The following is a 20843-nucleotide window of genomic DNA, read 5'->3' as shown; positions in this document are numbered from 1 at the left end:
TCAGGGAGGTTTAGCGCTGCACCAAACGGGCCATGACAGGAAATGGCTCTTTCCCCCCGCTGAAAGCCGCCCCGTGGCCTGTGAAGAGGCAGCGGGACGAGGCCGGAAAACGTGTGCTGGCACAGAGAGGCCGCGCTGGTGAAGGAGGGCGGACACCGCGCCTGTCCCAGTTCCTCTTTCCAGCCCCACCTCGTCATCTTCGCCGAAGTGCACAACACCGGCACGTCCAGCAGCCTCCGAACAGGCAAAGGCCAGTTTTTAAAGGCCTTTTCAACTTTATTCTACAGGGCAGTGCAGAGAGACAGGAAGGATGTGGGGTGAGAGAAAGGGAGAGACATGGTCGCACGGCCAGATTAAAACAGCTCGCAATGATTATGTAGACAGTGCTCTACAGGCTACATCATTTTTCAGCTATTATATATACACGTTTCTGAAACAATAATAGAGGCTTTGTTTCTCACTGTAGGGCACAGTGTCTTGAATGGACGTGACACTGGATCATGTGACAGGTATCCCATGAACCCCTGCTGAAATGCACAGTTCCATTGGTGCTCTGTGAATCTGAGCTTGGGCTGTTAATATAGCTGTTGTTAATAGACCTGGATGCTTGTCAGGAGTGAATATGGAGCTTTTAAATGCACCAGATGGTTAATGTTCAACTCATTTGACTGTGGAAGACAAATGTTACGCCGCTGAAAAACATCACCTACAAGGCCATCATGGAAAACCTTTCAAATGCATGTGAATTAACAGATACATCGCTATAAAGTAGTGTCATTCTTATGTTCAACATCACAAGATGTTCTTTGGAATATTGTCAAATAATGCTGGGATAACATAGATATTCAGGAGTCCATGCCAGCTCGAGTGCAGGTTGCCATTAAAGCTGGGGGACATACCAAATACCAAGAAATTCTGAAATTTTTCACAGATTAAACTTTTAATTCAAATCTTTATGCAGATAATATCATTTGTAATTAAAATATTTATATTAAACTAGAAAATAAAGCAATTTCACTCGTGGTCCCAGACTTTTGGACTCCACTGCACATGAAATATATAAATCAAGTCAGCACACTTTGGACCAGTGGCAGAGCTTAAAGCTGCCCTAAGACATGGTGGACAGAGGGGGTACATCAGTGGTGTTGGCACAATCCCTGAAAAGGACTGACAGCAGCTGTGTGGAGTGACAAGAAGCAAACATAATCTGGTCACATTCCCTTTCAGTCACATTTGAATGCATGCACTACACTGTACAGTATTGCTGTGGAACTAAGTACATTTGGGGAACTAAACCATCCCAAAATTATTTAGCCCAGCAATTCACCTGAACACCACTCCTTCTACACACAGTCATACAGGCACACACACTCACACACATACATACACACACACACAGCACAGTGTGTGAGGTACTGGCATTCTGAAAATGAGCAGCTCATTGAATAACAAATCAAAATAAGGAGGGGGAAGACCAAGACCCGAGGATGTGCTACAAATTATCACCAAGTGTGTTTTCCTGTTTGGTTTTAATCTACATTTAATTAAATTCTTATCAGCTGTGTGCTCATGCTTTCGTTTGAACGGGAAGACCGCATCATGAATGGGGAAGACTGAACTTATCACATTGTGTGTGTCCTAATTAATAAACAAGACTTATTTCAAAGCATGCACAAGCTGTGAAAGACATACTGAGAAAAGTAAGTCAGTTAAGATCAATCTTGAAGCCCCTGCAGTACCGCAAGAAAGGAAATTTGCATTTTGCATTTTCTTAGACATAATCTTGATAAGACAAGAACTAAGCGTCAACAGTAATAAACTCCTCATGGGAAACATAGATACATAAAGAAATCCAATTCAATTGGAGTTTTTCTGTCTCATAACAGAGGCAGTGATTAATGCTTAATTTTACAAACAGAAGTTGGAATTTGGAGGCAAACATATGCTTGGAGACATCAAAAGATTAGTTTCAGAGGATTCTGACATTTTCGACTGAATGGAATGATTCAACCTGAGGATCTTTTATGTTTTCAAATATAGCACATTAAAACTCATGGAATGACATTTTAAAGGATCATTTGTGCAATACAAAATGATGCTATGATACAGTCTTGAAAAGCTTGATTTCCCAAAACTATATACTTTCCGTAGATAGAACCCTGTAATTCCAAGCTCTTAACATGCAGTTAGACTGGGTGGTGGCCCAAAGATAAATAACTTGTATAGTATCACAAGAGGTCAGGACAGCAGAAGCTAATCGATCCAGCTACAGTGCTGCAGCTCTAAGATCTTCCCTTTAGAGTTCTCCGTAAATCTCTCCAAAGCTTCTGCAGTTTACTTTTCAACACTTTTGTTTGTGAAAGGATTAGGCATTTAAATACTTAAGAAACTGGGCTGTCCTTTTGGATTAGTTCTACTTCTTGCAGAATACAGTTTTACCCCTGAACATTGCCACCCACATATAAAGTAACATTATTGTACTGTATGTGTATCACATCCAGTAGGCTGTGGATGAGGTTCTCTCCTTGGTACCACCACCAAAGCAATCAGAGCTTACCATAGTACTATTCCATTCACAAAGCGTGTATATTCAAATTTTGCTTCATACCTTAAAACACACCTGGAGGTGTAGTAAGGCAGAATAGTATATGGGGAATATGTTCATGTCTATGTTGCCACAAGTACACTTTCATAGAGTACGTTTAAAATGAAATCTTATACATAAGGTCTCAGTTGGACCCAGGACTTCACTGAACACTACAAATTCTGCTGTGCAGAAGGTAAACTACAGATATCTTTCTACTGTGCATCTTCTAGGCCGTTTATTTCAGATTCACCTCTTCACCTATAAAAGGAATGTTTTATGTGGCTTTAACAGCTGAGGTTCTGAAAAATGATTAATTTCTCTTTCCGTGTCAATTGTCCTTTTAATTTCTCCATCTTATAGCTGTTGGCAGCATCACTTGCTCCTTATCACACGCTCCTGTTAAATGCCCTTGAAATGATGCCAAGGCATCAACTCCCATTTAATAGCAGGTCTCTGAACTTCTCATGGTCAATGACGAGGGCTGGAAATTATGCTAAAAGCTAATTAACATCATAAAGACAATTTCAACAGGATGGTGACATCTGCAACCTTCATTTGCACATGCTAAAACAAAATTATCTGTGTTTTTGTTTTGGAGATAATTATGCAGAATATAGATTTTCGTAGCATCACATTGGCTAGGTCCTGCCTCTAGGGATTTGAGTTCTACATTGAATATGATTATAATAATACTGGAGTATAAATACATGTATAAGTCCTTTTAAAAACAATATGCAAAAGTTAATTGTAAACAATATTTGCCAGACTGCAAGTCAGTAGTAGAGAAACCTGTTTCATGTACTATTTAAATATGGAAAATTCCCAAATAACTAAGTACTATCCATCTGCGTCACTCAGTGTGCTGATTGAACTAAGCTGGTTTAGACTGACATTCCAGACATTCTAGAACCCTTCCACACGTCCGCTTCATCCTCCCGACTCCTTCTGTGAACATACACTCGTTATCACGTCTGTATCCGGCACACAGGAATTGTCTGGATTGCCAACATTAACAAGATGGTGAAGTGGCATTCACACACAAACTAATGCATAAAAATGCAGCCGAGGCAAAGAATAGCAATGTGTTATTAATGGGCCTATTGAACGTCACTGAGCAGAATGCAGGATAAATCTAGTTCTTGTGTTAATAATGGTTTAGGTCAGAGAGTTACAGACTTGTTCAGCAGCTATGCAGATAACCTCAACCCAACATCATTTTCATTGCCCAGAGAAACAAACAACTCGGAGCTGTTTGTTCTGATGCTCAGTGCAACAAACACCAAACAAGGTAAACTTGAGAAGACTTCCTCCCACTTGCTTCTCTTCATAAGAAACAACGTCTCTCACTTAACTAGAGGACCCAGCCTTTACTCATGATGGGGACTTTTGGCTGTTTATTAATGGATTTGGAATGTTCTTATGTGGAATGTTATCAGCTCACACACAATCCGACCAACAGTTCTGCCCTGAGCTGAGTTGCTCATTAGCAGAGCATATTTAATCCAGAAGTTTCTTATCAAATGTCACACCTGCATCTGCAAATGGCATTTTCACATTCATTGGCATGTGTTTCCGAGACAAAGTGCCAAGGTGCTTGGTGGAGATTAAGAAGGAAGAGAGCACAGGCATATTTTATCATTTGGCAGGTCTGGAGTGAATCCAAGGAGTTTTTGTCTCGTTGTTGTAATTAGTAAGGCTTTTAAGTGATAATGCCTTGCATAGGAATATGAATATGTTGCATCCGGGCCAGTTCACCCACTTCCCCCTTTCTTTTTTTAATTGTAAAATGCAGATTTTTGTTTTGAATGGATTAACTCCAGCTTCAGAAGTTGAATGAAATGAGTTGAAAACAGGCAAACATTTGCTTCAGGGATTTGAGTGCTTTCGTCTGCTCTCGTCCTCACTGGAACTTCTGGAACGAGAGCCACGTTAACGGCAGTCCCTAAAACCCCGCTCCCTGTCCCCTCCTTCCCCACCCCGTTACCTTAACAACGGCACTCCTGTCAACATTTCATTATCCTGATGTTACTGCAAAACCCCTTCTACACTGTCATAAGTCACACAGCCCAATTCTCAATGGATGTGTATGCCATCAATGCAACCTTATGGGAGGATGGTATAAAAACCTATAGAACCTGAAACCTAAGCACCAAGCTACTTAAATACTGTTTGGAGCATCAGATACTGGAACTCAGTATATTGTGATATGGTTAGATTTATGTTTTTACAGAGAGAACAAGGTACCAATGTGTTCCTATTTTCACATAAAGCCCTGTAGAAAGCACACAAGTGAATGTCTGTATTACAGAAATAAAATTGAATTAACTCACCGTCTCCTAGTAAAGTGCATTGTCTGCCACCCTAACATTTCCAGGTTGCAAAGTGTCTATTAAAGGAGACCTAGGGATGTTCACTCCAAATGAAAATAAATTGAGGTTGAGAATTTAGTTGAATGTACCAAACGATGAATCGACCAAGCACTTAAAGACTACTTTGCACTGTATGTGCTTGGTATTTACAACTAAACACTGCCCGTGAGAGTCATTTACAAATGTTTGCAGAGTTTAGAATATATGGTTATTTTAAAGGTCCAATCAGATGTTATATGATTACAACAAATTAATAAATGGCAGAGAACAACATTATTGAGAGTGGTCTGGAAACAAACTGAAAATGAATATGCCACATGGCCTCTCCTGTTGTGGTATTTTCTCTTTAAGAACACCTTGGAGTTAAAATAACGAAATGACAGGCCAAAGACGGGGTAAAACAGAGAAATATAGATCCAGAAATGGAAGGCTGTGCTCTGACTGTGATACTGTAACCCTGAAGACAAAATATCATATCCTCTTATCCCACCCTCTCAGCGCCACCTGACTATCTCCTCCATGCTGTCACCTCGAGTAACGTGCTTCTAAAAGCTCTTCTGAATCACTAAAAACGCCGCGCTTTCAAGAGGTTATTTATTTCATCACCGCTGAAAAGTTAATCGTGATTTACAGTGCGGTTCAAGCTGGTGCCGTTTCCTCTGTTTTTAACCGAAAAGCCGCGATTCATCTCCTTCCATTGTGGGGAGCGGCACGCGGCTTTAACCGTGTCAGCTCAGTGCGATTGTCTCTGTCTGTAACGCGTGACAAATACAGTTCATCTCCACTCTGCTTGTTGTTCTCAAATACGCGGCGGATTAGATACGCTCATTAACCGAAAGCATCGCAGTGCAACCGTGGTTACAGCCTAGCAGGTGTGAATAATGCCTCGTACCCTCCTAATTACCGCGCGCCGGGTGTGCGCCGCGCACTGCCCCAGTAAACATTTGGAATGCGCCCTTATCCCCGCAGAATCTGGAGAGTAAGCCAGTGAGGCTGACGGATAACTGGGAATAATGCATTTCCTCTCCCCTATTCCTCTCTACTGCATTTGTAACGACCAATTTTGCCTTTTTTGGGCTCACCTCTGCGCCACCTGCACCCGTGAAATGGGCACTACAGCTGAGGCACGCGCCCTCCTCGGACATACGCACCCACGAGGCAGCGGCTATCTCGCACTCGACAGGCAACACGGCACTGCCGAGGGTAGAGCTTGACAATTAAAATAGATAAATGAACAATTGAACTATCTGGCTAGCAGTACTTTGACATCCTTCTGATAGCTTTCCCTTTGCTTTTCTTCCAGAAAATACCGTAATGATGTGCCCCATATGGGCCTTGCCGAAGCATGATGCCAAATGATGACATTCCATGCAAACTGTGTTTATTATCTCTTAAGCAGCTCCGATATCGCCTTTGCTCACGGCAACACCCAAGCAAGGTTTATACACAAGGGTTTCTAATGAGCTCTCAGGGGCCACTGTTAGCACTGTACTCCACACGGCAGCAGTTGGGAAGTTGCAGATAAACTTGGAGGGCTCCATATGCTGCCCAGGAGGCTTTGAAATGACTGCTGCTGTTTGCCTCAGTGAATTCCAACACTCCCTCCTCAACAGCCCTCCTGCTATTTTCTGTGCGGCTAAAAAAAGGTAAACTGCATTTTAATGGCTTCCAAGTGCGCTCAAAAATAATTCATAAATACCCCTGGGCAAGAGGATGAGCTGGGGGGTTTTTTTGGAAGGGAGTTAAAGTTAAACAATGAATTATAGTGTATGTATTTGTGCGTGTGTGCATTTGCTTGAAACTACTCCCTTGTTATTTTTTTCACAGCATGACAATTGTGTGTTTCTAGTCAAGACAAAATCATTGCACATGATTCAGTGTTCCCTCATCACAGCATCCTGTTGTTCAGATAGTGAAGTCTTTTTTTTTTTCATGAAACCTTGATATTAAAATCATAATTTTCAGTCCTGAATTATTAATTATGTACTGTATTGTTGCCAGGTATTGCTGGTAGTTGATAACCGACTATACTTTCAAACCATCAAATGCAATTAAAAGCCAAAGCAAAATGTGCCACAGAAATTAATTGCAATCAAATATCTGATATATTTATAATCCACTTCCAAAATGTCTTTCTCTTGTCTTCCAACTGCATGTTTGCGATTTTTTAAATATGAAATCTGATTTTGAACCTCATTAAAACAAAGCACCACTGGCTCAGAGTATAATTCCATCTTTCTTCAGGTCAGTGGGAATGAAAGTGACATGGATCTCATACATGCCCTTACAATTATATTGTTAAAGCTGAGAAATAAGCCTTAAATTTAACAGATTTGAATTAGATCATCACAATGTCTTATTAGCAAATATCCTCCTTGTTAGCTTTTATCAAATATCCCCCTGGATATTTTTTCCCTACACAGTTTGGTGATTTATCTTATCAGTTTTTCTCAACTTGCCAAATTATGAATGTGAATAATAAAAATAAAATCATTCGTATATCAAAATGAAAAACAATGTTGAATGAATCGAGGCCTGAATCTTGAACAGTTTTTCAGTCCCCCCCCCCGCCCCCCCACCACTTTAACATAACATGATTTTGATTATTACATTGTCTGCAATATGCCTCATGCATGGTTGGCACCAAAAACCACACTCCCATTATGTAATTCTAAGGCCAAGCATGCTGAAAAATATTGAGGGAAATAAAACAGGCAAAAATCTAAACAAACCTAGCAGGATAGTTGGGACCATGCCAGTCCCGCTGCGTTGTAGCACCAGGGGACCGTGAGGGGGAAGGATCAAAGACAAAGGGTGGCACGTCTCCAGCAATCAGATCCATGCTGATAAGAGTGCCAAAAGATGGGGGTCAGGTGAACTAGACATGCTTCACAGCTTGTGATGAGAGGCGGTTCATCTCTAAACAATCACTTGTATGCAAACGGGTGTCCTAAAAAATCTTAATGTAAGTTTATGGACAAATTCTTGAATTACCTCATAAAAGCATGACATTTGCCACACATATCCCTTGGGCAATCCTATGAGATCTTAAAAGAGTGCCAAAACAAATTGTTAACAAGAAGTGAGTTATTGAACAAATTCAAAATTGCCGCCTGATTGGTTGTCGAATGACCTAAAGTGCACTTAAATGGCCTCATAAAAGCATTACATTTGTTCCTAAGACATTATTAAAATGTTCCCAAATAAATCAAGAACAGAAAGGGAGTTACTCAACAAATTACATTCGGCTGCCTGATTACTGTAGTTACCAATTTGAACTAAAAGGCACTGAAGTGAACTCATAAAAATATGAAATTTGCCACACACATTCCCTATGTGATTCTAAAACATCATTGAAATGTTCCCCAAAATCATATTAAACAGGTAAGTTATTGAACAAATTCAAAATGGCTGCCTAATTGGTTGCCAATTGAACAAAAAGGCACTTACATTACCTCATAAAAGCATGACATTTGAGAGTGGGCGACTCTGGGAACATTGTTTCATATTTGCCAATTATCCATAAATGTAAATGGTAAAATTGGCGTTTACCAATTTCAGCATTTAAGGAATTTTGGGCACCCTGTCTGAGATGGATTTATACCTCCCAAAAGAGTGTCTGTACCAAATTTGGTGCTTTTATTAGCCACATAAAAGTTTGATCATTTTTCAAGCTTAATTCTCTCTACTACAGTATATGCAATAATATGACAGTTGATGATTTTTGATGAAGTAGTTAGAGGCAGACTACATTCTAAAGCATTGTATGGCATTTGCTCAACTGACGTGTATCAATAGCTACATCAGCGGTTCCCAACTGTTCTTGGAGGAGAACAATCCAGCAGGTTTTCACTCAAACCCTAACAAAGCACACCACCTTCAGCAGCTAGAAATCTCGTCGGCTGCTAATTAGTAGAATCAGGTGTGCCAAATTGACTGGGTTGAAATGAAAACCTTCAGGATGGTAGATCTCTGGGAACAGGGTTTGGAACCATTGAGCTACATTATAACGTTAACGCTGGTGGAGCTGCAAGTGCTAGCAGGGATACTGCACACCCATAGCCGAGGGGAAGCCAGGATGTAAGAGGGAGACTCCCTTGTGTCCTAATTTAACCCTGCTGAAAAACTCAGCAGATGACCTGGTCATGCTGCACTAATCAGAATGATATCTGCAAACAGGGTCATCAAGTCTGGGCTCCAATTAGTTGTAATATAAGACCAATTTTCTTTACCCCTTTATTCATATGTTGTAATGGTTTGCTTAGCAGATAGTTTTTCAGGGTGACTCAGATAATAGAGTACAAAATATAGCAAATACCTACAGTACAAGTACAATACATATCATATAATGTCCTTGGACAACATAATTTAAAGTTATTTTTCCATATTTATAATGAAAAATTATAATGAATGGAGAATCAAAACATTTTTTTATCCTACACTCATTAACTGGCACTGTGTGTCCTGTAGGAGCTTCACAGGAAATATAAGAACTCCATGGTGAACCTGGCTTGGTGCCCCAGTTCCAGGAATAAAAAAATTGGTATGGTTTGCCTTCTGAGCACAAAAGACCAGTGATTTGAATGTACATACAAGACATGTGATCCAGTACATGACTTGCATCCCCTTTAATGTTATCAGAAATCTCAGCTTTCTTCTTCCCAAACAGCCCAATTTCTCTCCCCTTTTTGCTCCATTTCCTACTTTAGCTATTTTTCCTCACCATCAAATTTTCTGCCTGTAACCACTACTCACACAAAAAATGTGTCATTAATTTCAAACAGCAAAAAGCCCACTGCCCACAGCTCTTCCCAACCTGAAACAACTTCAATGAACATAGCCCAGTCTTTTAGTGCTACTTTAGCCCATAACTATACTTTCTTCGAGTCACATGCACACACACACACACATCTCAAATTTTAAAAAATATACACATGCTACATTATATCCCCACAACAAATTGTACATAAAATTAATCGTAATATAAAACTGACCTATAAGAGGTCAATGCTGAATTCTCCTAAAAAAGTGTCCTCTTTATCTACCTCTCCCCCTGTCTCTCTAAGAACAGAGCCCTGCCTCCCCCCCTTTCCCTTTCATCTCCATTCTGAAAACACACAATGAGCCCGGGAACTATCTCATTCACACAGGACTTACAGTCCTGATGCACATCATTGTGGGTGCCAAGACCAAATGAGATGGTCAGACAGTGCAGTCAGATTGTCAACCAAACATTTCATTTTACTTCATTTGAGCCATATGTATTGATGCTGTCTTGTGTATTTGTTTAAATATTTGATAAGATTTGTTAGTTACCTAATACAGTTTCCGTATTTCCGGAAGTTGTGAGTTCTAGAAAGTTCAGGCAGAATCACAGTGCTTTGAGAGAGAACAAATACTATCATAGAATAGTGGCAAACTATATTTCTGTCTTCAGTAAATAGAATCAACCGTGTACTGCTTAAAAAATAAATTCACCTGGTCTGGAATAAAAATTATGTTTCTCTTGGGAAGACACATTCGAAATGTGATTCTAAAACACAAATTTATCCTGCCGAGCTTCCAGAGAATTCTTCATGTGACACTCGTGGCAGTCGCTTAAAGCTGCTAAGAATACAATGTGTACTGACTAACATTCAGTTAAAGAAAACTTTTTATACTACATTCACTGTAATTTTTGCAGTACTTTTTAATAGACTGGGATTCCATTCTTTCCTTGAGCGTTCTTAAAGCAAGTGAACAAATTTAAAATAATACATTATGCAACAAACTCTCACAAATCAATATGCCCATGCCAAGTTTCCCCAAGGTGCCCTGGAAAACAGCAGTAGAACAGGTATGGCAATCAGGCAACTTTACCCACTGAAAGATTTACAGTACCAGAAACTACACTTGCCAAGGTGAATAAAAAGTCAGTAAAAGCCTTGGGGATCCCTGAGGAACATGTCCTGTGTGAATATGGCTTTTGTCTGCTTCAGTCCTTCCCTCTCCATAAGGCCTGTCTGTTTGCCTGCATGTCTGCCTGCCCCCTCAATTGCATGTTTTTGTCTCTGGTTTTAATGAAGTTCGGCTCTTTCATTTCTCTACTGTATGAGTTCTGCATCCAAGTTCTGATCCCTCTGAGGACAGAAAACCGATTTTTATCCACGGCCGTATCCTTTCTAATGTCTTCAGTTTTTTAAATAAATATTTCTTCTTCTTAACAAAGAGAACGAGCTGCTTCGTCAACATGCCTCTCAGGAGAAGCAGATTAAAAACCTTAACACTGCCAACCTTCCAACGATACTCCCAACCGGGTTGTGTAAAACTCAATTAAACCGCTCCCTTCAGAATTTCATGTTAAGAGTATTAAAGAGAAGCTGTTCAAGCGTGATGACAAATGCTGGTCCAGCCTCAGAGCCTCCATCTGAGAAATTTCCAAAATGTCCTTGGGGCGTTAGCCTCTTGCTGATGCAAAAGGGCGAACAAAGAAGACTAACTTCTGTGATTAATTTTCTGTTTTGCGGAAAAGAAACCCAGCGATTTAAAAGCAGTCAAAATCCTGTTGCTTATAGGTAATAGCACTTTGACCATTGAGGGTAAAATTTTCATCATTGCGTCAGCAGCAGTTAAAAAAGATGGGGTCTGGTGTTAATTAGTGGAGATTAAACAAAGATGGCTGCCTTAGGGGCATTTTCATGGCCAGCCAGATAAAGAATATGAGGAAGGTAAGAAAGCTTGGTGACATTAACAGACCATTCAGCTCATCTAGTCTCATCGATTGTTTTTACCAAAAGAACGGTCTTAACATGTAATATGTTTAGCCATGTATAACATGTTACAGCCTGAGAATTATGCACATCAAATCATGTTAATTCCACTCACAACTTATCTACCAAGTCACCAGGGAGTGTATGAAAGTTACTACTGTTCTGAAACTGAGGGCATCATTTCATAAGGGCTAAATTGGCCACGATCCAATCTTCAAACATTTTTTCTTAACTTTGACAGATGATTATGTTAGAATGTTTGTATAGTTTCTTCACCATGCATGCTATGAAAAAAAAACTTAGATACTTAGATATATCTATACAGTCTTCCCACCATCAATCATTGCTACATTCTAACACTCCAAAATGCATTTGTCGTCCCTGCTTGTTTTGGTGTGAGCATGGGAACGATCAAAGTAACAACACTCAGTGACAGGCAGACCACTGTCCTCACTGGCACTAGCTCTCTCCTGTAGTGTAGTTTGAGTCACTGGCTCATACATACAAGTGCATCAGAAGAGTGCATTCCACTCCCACTGTTTTGGAATATGAGTGGGTGTGGCATAACAACAACTTGAGAGACACATTCCAAATTTTGAAGAAAAAGAAAAGGGGGGAAATGTATTTTATTTAAAGCAGGGGGGATGTATTTGGTGCTGGCGGTGTCCAGTAGTCCTTATCGACAGGGAGACTGTGGAGAAGCAGTGCTCCCTGCCTGTTGGGCCCTCCCTCTTTCCCAGGAATGTGAGCCTGTCTTTGAACCCCTGTGAGCCGGGCGTCTCCAGCACCATTGTCTGTGAAGCGCTTGTTCGTGGGGGAGCAAAGAAGGGAACGCATCAACAGCGACCAGCCCATCCTTTCAGATTAGACAAGCCAGACGTATCCCGTGCGTTACAGACAGCTATTTATGAGCAGGGTGCCCATCCTCAGCTCAGGGCTGTCTTCTCCGCCCGGGCAGCGGATCAAGATTCCTCCCCCTCGTCTCAGACGCTTCCTTTCCAAATTCTCAACACAGCTGTCGCCAGCCACAAGATTTCGCCCCCAGAGAGGCCGAAAGTTGAGTGTTGGGGTACTGCACACACACACACACACACACACACACACATGCTTTCACACGCACACACACAAGCATGCATATGTATGGTTGCATGTAAGTGCACACACACACACACACACACACGTATAAAACAGGAACCCTTTAATTGAGCCATGACATGGTGAGACGACTTTTATTGGTGTCTCACTTTACGATAATGAGGCAAGTCTGAAATCTGTGAAATCTTTTTATAGTGATTGTGAATGAAATATATGTTTTTCAAAAGAGAACATTCAAAGGACATCCCATGAGCAAAGAATAGTGTCAGGTCAGAATGACTTTAAACTGAACATCTTAATGATTAACATAGCAAAATAACAAAAAGATTTTGCTGTCTTATGGCAATGTCATGCAATGTCATGAAAAGTTTAATAAAATGTAGCATTTAAAATAATATAAGCAAATTACCCCCTTCTTCAGCCACATTCAAAGTGGAATGAAATGGAAAAGGGAAGTACACTGAAAGTAAATCTACTCCCATGAAGATGATCGATGCCCGGGTTGGGTAATAACCAGAGAAAATTCCCAGTGTTCTTGCCTAATTCACCACCTGAAAGATGACCTCTAACACTCGACAAAGCACACCCATTTTGGATGCCATAGTGGAAAGCATCCACCCTCTTCGTATTGAGAAAAAACCCCAAGAACAAACAAAAGCGCCTCTCACCTTTCACCCAATAAAAGTAGTATAACCGATAAGCTGGTACCATTCCTTTTTTGCCCGAATTTTGTGAATAACATTCACCTCCTGCTTGGCCCTAGTTCCACCTCTCAGAGACTGTGCCCTTCCATTACACACGGTATTGGCTGCCAGCCTCCTGTAGGCTTTTTAATATTTCTCACTCATGAAGGTGGGGTGTGGAGAGGGGGGGGGGGGGGGGGGCAGTGAGGTGATGAATCTTATTTAGCGAGCCGGGGGCCCCTATCTCCCGCACAGAATAAAAATCTGGTCTGAAACACAGCCTCGCGCGTTATGAAGAGCTGGATTTAAAGCTTGTCCACTCCGATCAAACCAGGATTTATGAAGCGTCGTAACTCCCCGACAACATCCAGCAGCTTACGCGTTTTATATATTTCCTTCCAGTCCCTGATATTCCCGGCTTTGACACTCACTCAAGATAAGCCCGCAGCCCTCTGACAGGGGAGAGTGCTCATCTGCTCTCGCTGTTCTCACACTCACTCTAAACACAGGCCTTGAGTGCGCAGCTGGGATCTTCCTCCCTCGCAGAATGTCTCTTTTTTTTTTCGGTCAACTCACTTGTTACTTTTGTAATAACCATCAAATCTACCCTGTGCTCGGTGCATTTCATGAGTAGGTGTCACCTGAAGAGAGCAGGTGTGAAAGGCCTACACTTACACATGATATCTTACCCGTGTGCTGATATGAATTTGTGTTTACCCCCCCCCCCCCATTCCCCACACACCCTTAACTATTCAGACACCTGTAGGTGGGCTAAGTGTTGAAACAAATCTCACCGCATAATGGTCTGGCAATCTTTTGCCACTTTCGGATGAAGATACAAACGCTGGCTAATGAAAGCCGCGTCGGACGTCTTTGTGGAAATGGGCTTGATCTCTCATTTAACACCCACATATAACACAATCTTACCTGCATCTGTCATTACAGAATATGACCTGTCAATCATGCTGCACAGTTTTCAGTTTGTTAAAACAAAATCCCAGTGTTTTATATTAGTCTGATAAAGTACAGTAATAGAGTATTGTAACTACCAGTCTACCATCCTTTACAGTGTCTCCACGGTTCTGTCCCCACATAAACATAAACAAGAAAAGCAAATGAGTTGTGGAGGGTAGGGAAAATATGCAAAGGGAAGTTGATTTGAAAATGGTAATGTTCATTATTAACAGAAAAATAAACACATCATTAAAGTTAAATCCAACATAGAAGGTGTTAGCTGGTATTGCTGCTTATAAACCTGAAACATGCAAAGTGGCAACATTGCTTCACCAGCATGTGAGTCATGATTATTCATTAACAGAAAAATAATTGAAGCAGTGATATTAACTGTATTATTAAATACATGTATTTATCAATAATCAAAATTCCATGAAATTACATAATCATTATATAAAAGATTTCCAAACAGAGAATCAGTTACTCAATATTAAGTGGAAGAGTTTAATGTCATCGATTTCAATGCCAATGTTTTCAGGAACAATAAGCATCGCCGTTTCACATGGACAGAGACGAATAGCGATCTCTACTTTCTCGCTCCCACGCCAGACATTGAAACCATAAATAATGACAATGCGCACAAAATATCTGATACCCTTCCTGCGACCCCGGCAAACAGAAATAAAACAGAAAGGCATCTAAAACAGGAGGGCCGCGCTGACACATGGAGATGGAGGAGGTGTCAGACTGTGTGAGCGTGTGAACAGGAGCCAGTACCTGCAGTACTACACTACACTGCCACTGCACAGTCAGTCACACCGCTAGCCCACACAGGAGTGGGATGTAATCTCTGCTAACATTTGATACAGTAGGTAAAGGGATTTGGTGGGGGTCAGAGGGATTAAACTGGCAGAAGCAGATGTAAAAAACGGATGGGGATGTGGGATAGCATCAGAGTGGTGGGCAAACAAGCATCACATCAGAGGGCAGTGGTGGGGGGGATTACGGGAAAGGTCATGGGGGATTCCTCCCGGAGGTACAGCCAAAGACACTGCAGAACCACCGCATACTCAACTCCATCTTAACATTGAACGTTTTGTGTACCCACTATTTAAATTGAAGCATTCCATATTTTTGCATCTTATCGAGAATTCATGATTGGGTGTGATGAAGTACACACTTGCAGTGGTAATGTGTTTTGCACTGTAATTTTTTGTTATAATGTAAGAGAATTGGAAGAATGTCTCTGACCATCCGGTCGGGCCATAGAATCTGTAGAATCCAAGCAGCAGGAAAACTCAGTACTACTCCCTCTAATTCCAGCACATAATGGCTAGTGGGCTGGCAGCTCTCTCACCTGCAGTGGGGTACAGCAGGGGGACCCTGGGGAAAAGCATGGCACGCTTTGTCAAAAGTTGAGCACGCCTGTCCCGAGGCGCTTTCTGAACTTTTAACACCAGCAGGAGAAGCCCTCATACTGCGTAGTAATGTATTTCTATAGCGCGTGAGCAATCGTTCTCGTTAAGAAGCGCGTTGCCACCCCCGATTAATTCGTGCTGAGGAGGTACATTGTAGCACGCTTCCCTGTAGTGATCGCTGATTGTTCTCTGGGGCATTCTGTCTCATTACAGAGGCCTTTTAGCTATGTGGCGTAGAGTGCACCTGCCGCGTGGACTCCCTGGGTTCAATCCCCGGTCAGCGTTTGTCTCTACCTCCCCTGGGATGCACAACCTTGAGGGTCTCCATAAAGGTTCATGCCCCTCCTTGTAGATATATTTAATATAGACACTCATACAAAACACTCATTTCTGCTGGCCCTGCATTGTACTGTATTATAAATGGTATATGTAGTTGTATTTTAGATGACCCCTCACAGAGAGGTACTTTGGCCATTTAGACATGAGACTAATCATGAACATAACCCATCACATAACATTGTTCTCCCAAATGCCAGTGAGTGACCCATAACAGCAAGCTTAGCATGGATCAATGCACCAAGTCCGACCAAACTCAGTGTCCAATCAACCACAACACTACATCCTTCCTACGTAGAACACAAAGACACATACGAGTGATGAAACTGTCATACCCTGCAACAGTCAGTCCTGCTATGATTTTCTGCTACAGCTAAACCCCTTACATTTTCACCTCGTCTGAAATTCACATAACTTTGTCAAAAATATACCTTCATTTATATTTTGAATGTTTTAATGACTTCTTGTTGTTTCATGGTAGTATCCATACCATGCAATGATGAAAATGACAATGCGGTAATGCCAGTCAGCAGTTTAAGGAATGTAATGATTGTTTTTACGGTGTCTGGTGTACAGTAGCATCAGTACCAAACAGATTATGTGCCACGGCACAAATGAAGGTGAACTGCCAGTTTCCCCGTGTGACTGCACACTGAACATTAGCTTTTTAGATGCATTGTAATTGTTACAATCACAATTAATAGTCAAGGCCATTGTTCTGCTGAGGTGAGCACCGAATACATGTTCATAATTTCAGCCGAACACCCAGTAATGCTAATAAATATTCTTCCTGAAAACACAAGAGCCATTTTCTTCCAAGAAAATGCAATTACACCTTCAGTCACACTGAGACCATCTCTCAAATTATCACCGTCATAAACACTTATTATGCAGGCTTACTGTACATGCATTTTTGCTAGTGAGAAAATGTATCCATAAATTAAAAACACTTAGAATACATGTAAAATATTCTCTGTTGATGCTGCAATATGGACCTAATGGATATTATGCAAAGCCACAGTACCTACACACCATCCTATACAGACTACAAGCGCTTTGATAAGATTACAACGATGCCACAAGAGCACAATACTTCCCTTCATTAGCCTCTTTCAGACACAATGGTGTCCTAATTAATGGTTGTAGCAGGATTTAATAGTGCTCTGACAAAGTGGGCCTGCTGTACTTAAGATTTACAAGACATTAAATATGTAGTGTGAATGGCATATTCAAATACCTCCAGTGTAAGACCATCCCACACAATTTCAGTCTGTAATCCTTATTAATAATGAGACATCTTCTGTGTCATTCTTTCAAGGACAAAGCAATGTTTTACATTACAGCACTGAGACAATGACAAATTTCTGCTTGATTTTAGTATCAAATGTTGACCAGTTTAAAAGAGATTTATGAGACTTTGTAACTGTTTGAAAATTGTATTTGGCCTTTGATTGTTTATCTTTTGATATATCCCTCCAGATATTGTCAAGTGTTTTACTGTTCAGTCTCCAATAATACTGTTTAATGGTCGAGGTTCCCATTAATATATTATTAATACAGGAAAATATTATCCTGACAATACATATTATTTAACTGCTGCTCGGTTTGTCCTCTCTGTGTTCAAAGATAAACATTTACCATTTAAACTGTGCATTTTTACTGGCAACTATTGGCTTTTAAATTACTGTACTATACTTGTCAAAGGATAAACACACATATAATACAGGCCAAAGGATAATTGTGGGGGTAGACAGGTAGATAAAAAATAGATTGGTTTCTGTTTCATTTGAAATACACCGGAACATGAAACATGAAACATTAAACCTTTCATCAGTAAATGCAGATTAATAAGTTTGTGAACAGTAGCTACTATTACTTGGGGAAGTGGATGATCCAACAGACCATTCAAAAAATGAGGAGACAATAATAACATAATAACTCTAATCAAAACGTAAACCCACTACACAAAGTAGATACAGTACAAAGGAAGATGAGACATTATATTCTTGACAGAACCATTTGCTAAATCCTATTATCACCCTTTTCAGCTTAATATAGGCTCATTCCCAGTTAAAAAAAAATTAAACTATTTGAAAGGACTGTGTAATCTTACTTAACAGCTTATCAAAACTTTAATGATTTCATGATAAAGGGTACAATTTGAAGCAGCTGGTAAAGGGATATGGCAGTCAGAGCCACACACTGATTAGCCTAAGACAGCAAAGTCCCTGTTTTTTTCTCCCTTGCAGGGAGAAGAAACTCAATTTCCACCTGCAGTTTAGTCACAGGACAATAACTCAACCACTGCCAGGCTTTCTTCTTGCAACTTTTGTGGTTACTTATCCTTTTGCTTTCATGTTTCAGATCTTGGAAATTTCCTTCCAAACTTGAATTACTTTTTAAAAAAGGTTACAGTTTTCAAGTGATGAAGCCACATGTTCTCACTAACCCATCTTGACAGTCAGAAACAGCATTAATTGACTTTAGTTCTGTACAATCCCATGCAGTCAGCTACCTGAGCCAGGGCCACAGTATAACAAGAATGCAGATCAATCTGCTCTTATTGTTTATGTTTCAATGTAATGTTGCAATATGCATTTACTTATATTATAACTTTATTTATCCTACATCAGCTGAGAAGTTATTCTCAGTAGTAATGCAGAAATGACCTGGATAGCCAAAGTGGGCCAGGAATGTAGGTGATTGGATGAGGCCAGATGTTCACAGAGTCAGTTCTTGAATTTAATTTTAACCTCTCATTCAGAAATTAGAGACAGAACAAATTTATGCCAGAGCATGTACATATTGTGTACACAGAAGTTACGCTAAAATACAAAACAATTACAAAATACTTTATGTTTTTATAGTTTAGCACTGACTATCTCAATTTCTAAGTCAAGGACCAACCCAAACTACTTAATATTTGTGCATAAACCTGTCAACTTGTGTACATAATATGGTAAAGATATCCATAGGCCTTCAAATTCCACATGAGTTTACCCAAAACTGCTCACAGGTGTCCTCAAGTGTCCCCAAATCTCTCCAAATAAAAAACATCTGTAAAACATATTTTTGTCCAGACACATGATTGATCAGAAAAGCTTATTTTTCAATTAAAACTGCCATTCTTACTAGCGGATAGTTTTTATTTTAACAATCTGGCATCGTTGTTTTGTGGTTTTATAATGCTATTATTGTATGATATTAATATGAACGCAATAATAATTTGTGACATCGATGACTCAACCACAAGGGACAGAGTAGATGGGGTTAAGGCAGTGGTGTTACCTAAAGGGACATGAGTGAGAAAAAGAATGTAAATACTTATGTGAGATCTCGCAAAACTTTTGCAGAGATCCTGAGAAAATAACATCTATAAATATAGTCAAATATGTACTTACGGGTGATTGTCATGTGCCATTTCCTGGGTAAACATGGAGCAGATACTCGTGTTTAATTTGAATTTTGCTTTAAATATAAAGATGTTAGCTCGACTATTGTGAATACATGGGCTGTACTCTCTACACACATTCCTGTGACACACTAATGAACTAATGGACTAAATGAACACATAATAAGTATTAGCTATTGTATTTGCTAGCGAACAATGCTAGCTAGCTGGCAAAAGGAGAAACATATGTTGAACTGATGAATGAAAAGGGGAATATGTGTGTTGTACGTAGAGGAGTAGCATGCAGTGGCTGTTTCTATGTGCAGCACTGCCTATACTGGGCGGTCACGTATGGGCACAGCTGCCATTGCAAATAAATTGATGAAGCATATTTCTACGATTGTGGTAAGAGGAGACAGGGCCATACATAATTTCTGTGAATTAATTGGCCAATGCATTTTTATCATAAGTTGAACTGAGTTTGTTTTTGCATCAGTTCAGCTCAAGTGATTCCTGCGAGTGGAGTGAGCATTAATGAGTGCAATGTTTTTCATTAAATTGCTGTTTAATGGGACCCAACCAGCTGCCCTCTCTAACCCCCTTTTATGGATTCTTGTGGAATAAAATGTTGTATTTTATACATGGTGGTTGTCTTTTATGGGCACCCAGTTCCTTAAGCCCCTATTGAATGAGTCTGAACTAATCGTTTGACAATCTTACAGACTGCATATTAATCCTGCGTGATATACTCCAATTAACTAGCTGTACGTAAATACGGAAGTGCATGCATCAACACACATTAAATAATAACAAGCTGTGGCAAATAGCTGACTACTAGCCAGCCGCCGCTAATGATAATGTAATGTGCTAGTTACTCCTGCTAGGACGAATGCCACACACTGTGTACAGCTTGAAATCTATCTAGCTAGCCATACAGGACAATAGAGCTAACATTAGCTATCTGCCGTTAGCTATCATCTTTTGCTAGTTATAGGCTTAACACAGGTGTAAAGAGATAGAAATAATGTCAGCTAGCTAGCATCTTTCACTTTAACCATCAGTGCTGTGACAATGACCCAGTAGTACATATGTGCTTGTAGTTTTGTGAGATCCTGCAAAGTTTTCGCTAAATCGTGCAAAGATTTTGCAAGATCCTGCAAAGTTTTTATGAAATCCTGCAATCGTTTTTCGACATCCTGCAAAGTTTTCGAGAGTAATATCAATATTACTCTCAAATATCTTGCAAAAGTATTAGAATTTG

General features: G+C 40.3%; 1 protein-coding gene across 1 annotated transcript in view; it reads right to left on the bottom strand.

Annotated features, from left to right (window-relative positions):
* Window positions 1-20843, bottom strand: part of LOC133137392 (zinc finger protein ZFPM2-like) — an 89411-nt gene that overhangs the window by 12756 nt on the left and 55812 nt on the right. The window lies entirely within an intron of this gene.

This window comes from Conger conger, chromosome 9 (genome assembly GCF_963514075.1).
Source record: "Conger conger chromosome 9, fConCon1.1, whole genome shotgun sequence".
In the NCBI taxonomy this organism is placed as follows: Eukaryota; Metazoa; Chordata; class Actinopteri; order Anguilliformes; family Congridae; genus Conger; species Conger conger.
Note: the sequence above shows the minus strand (reverse complement) of the source record. Positions and strands in the feature narration are given on the sequence as shown.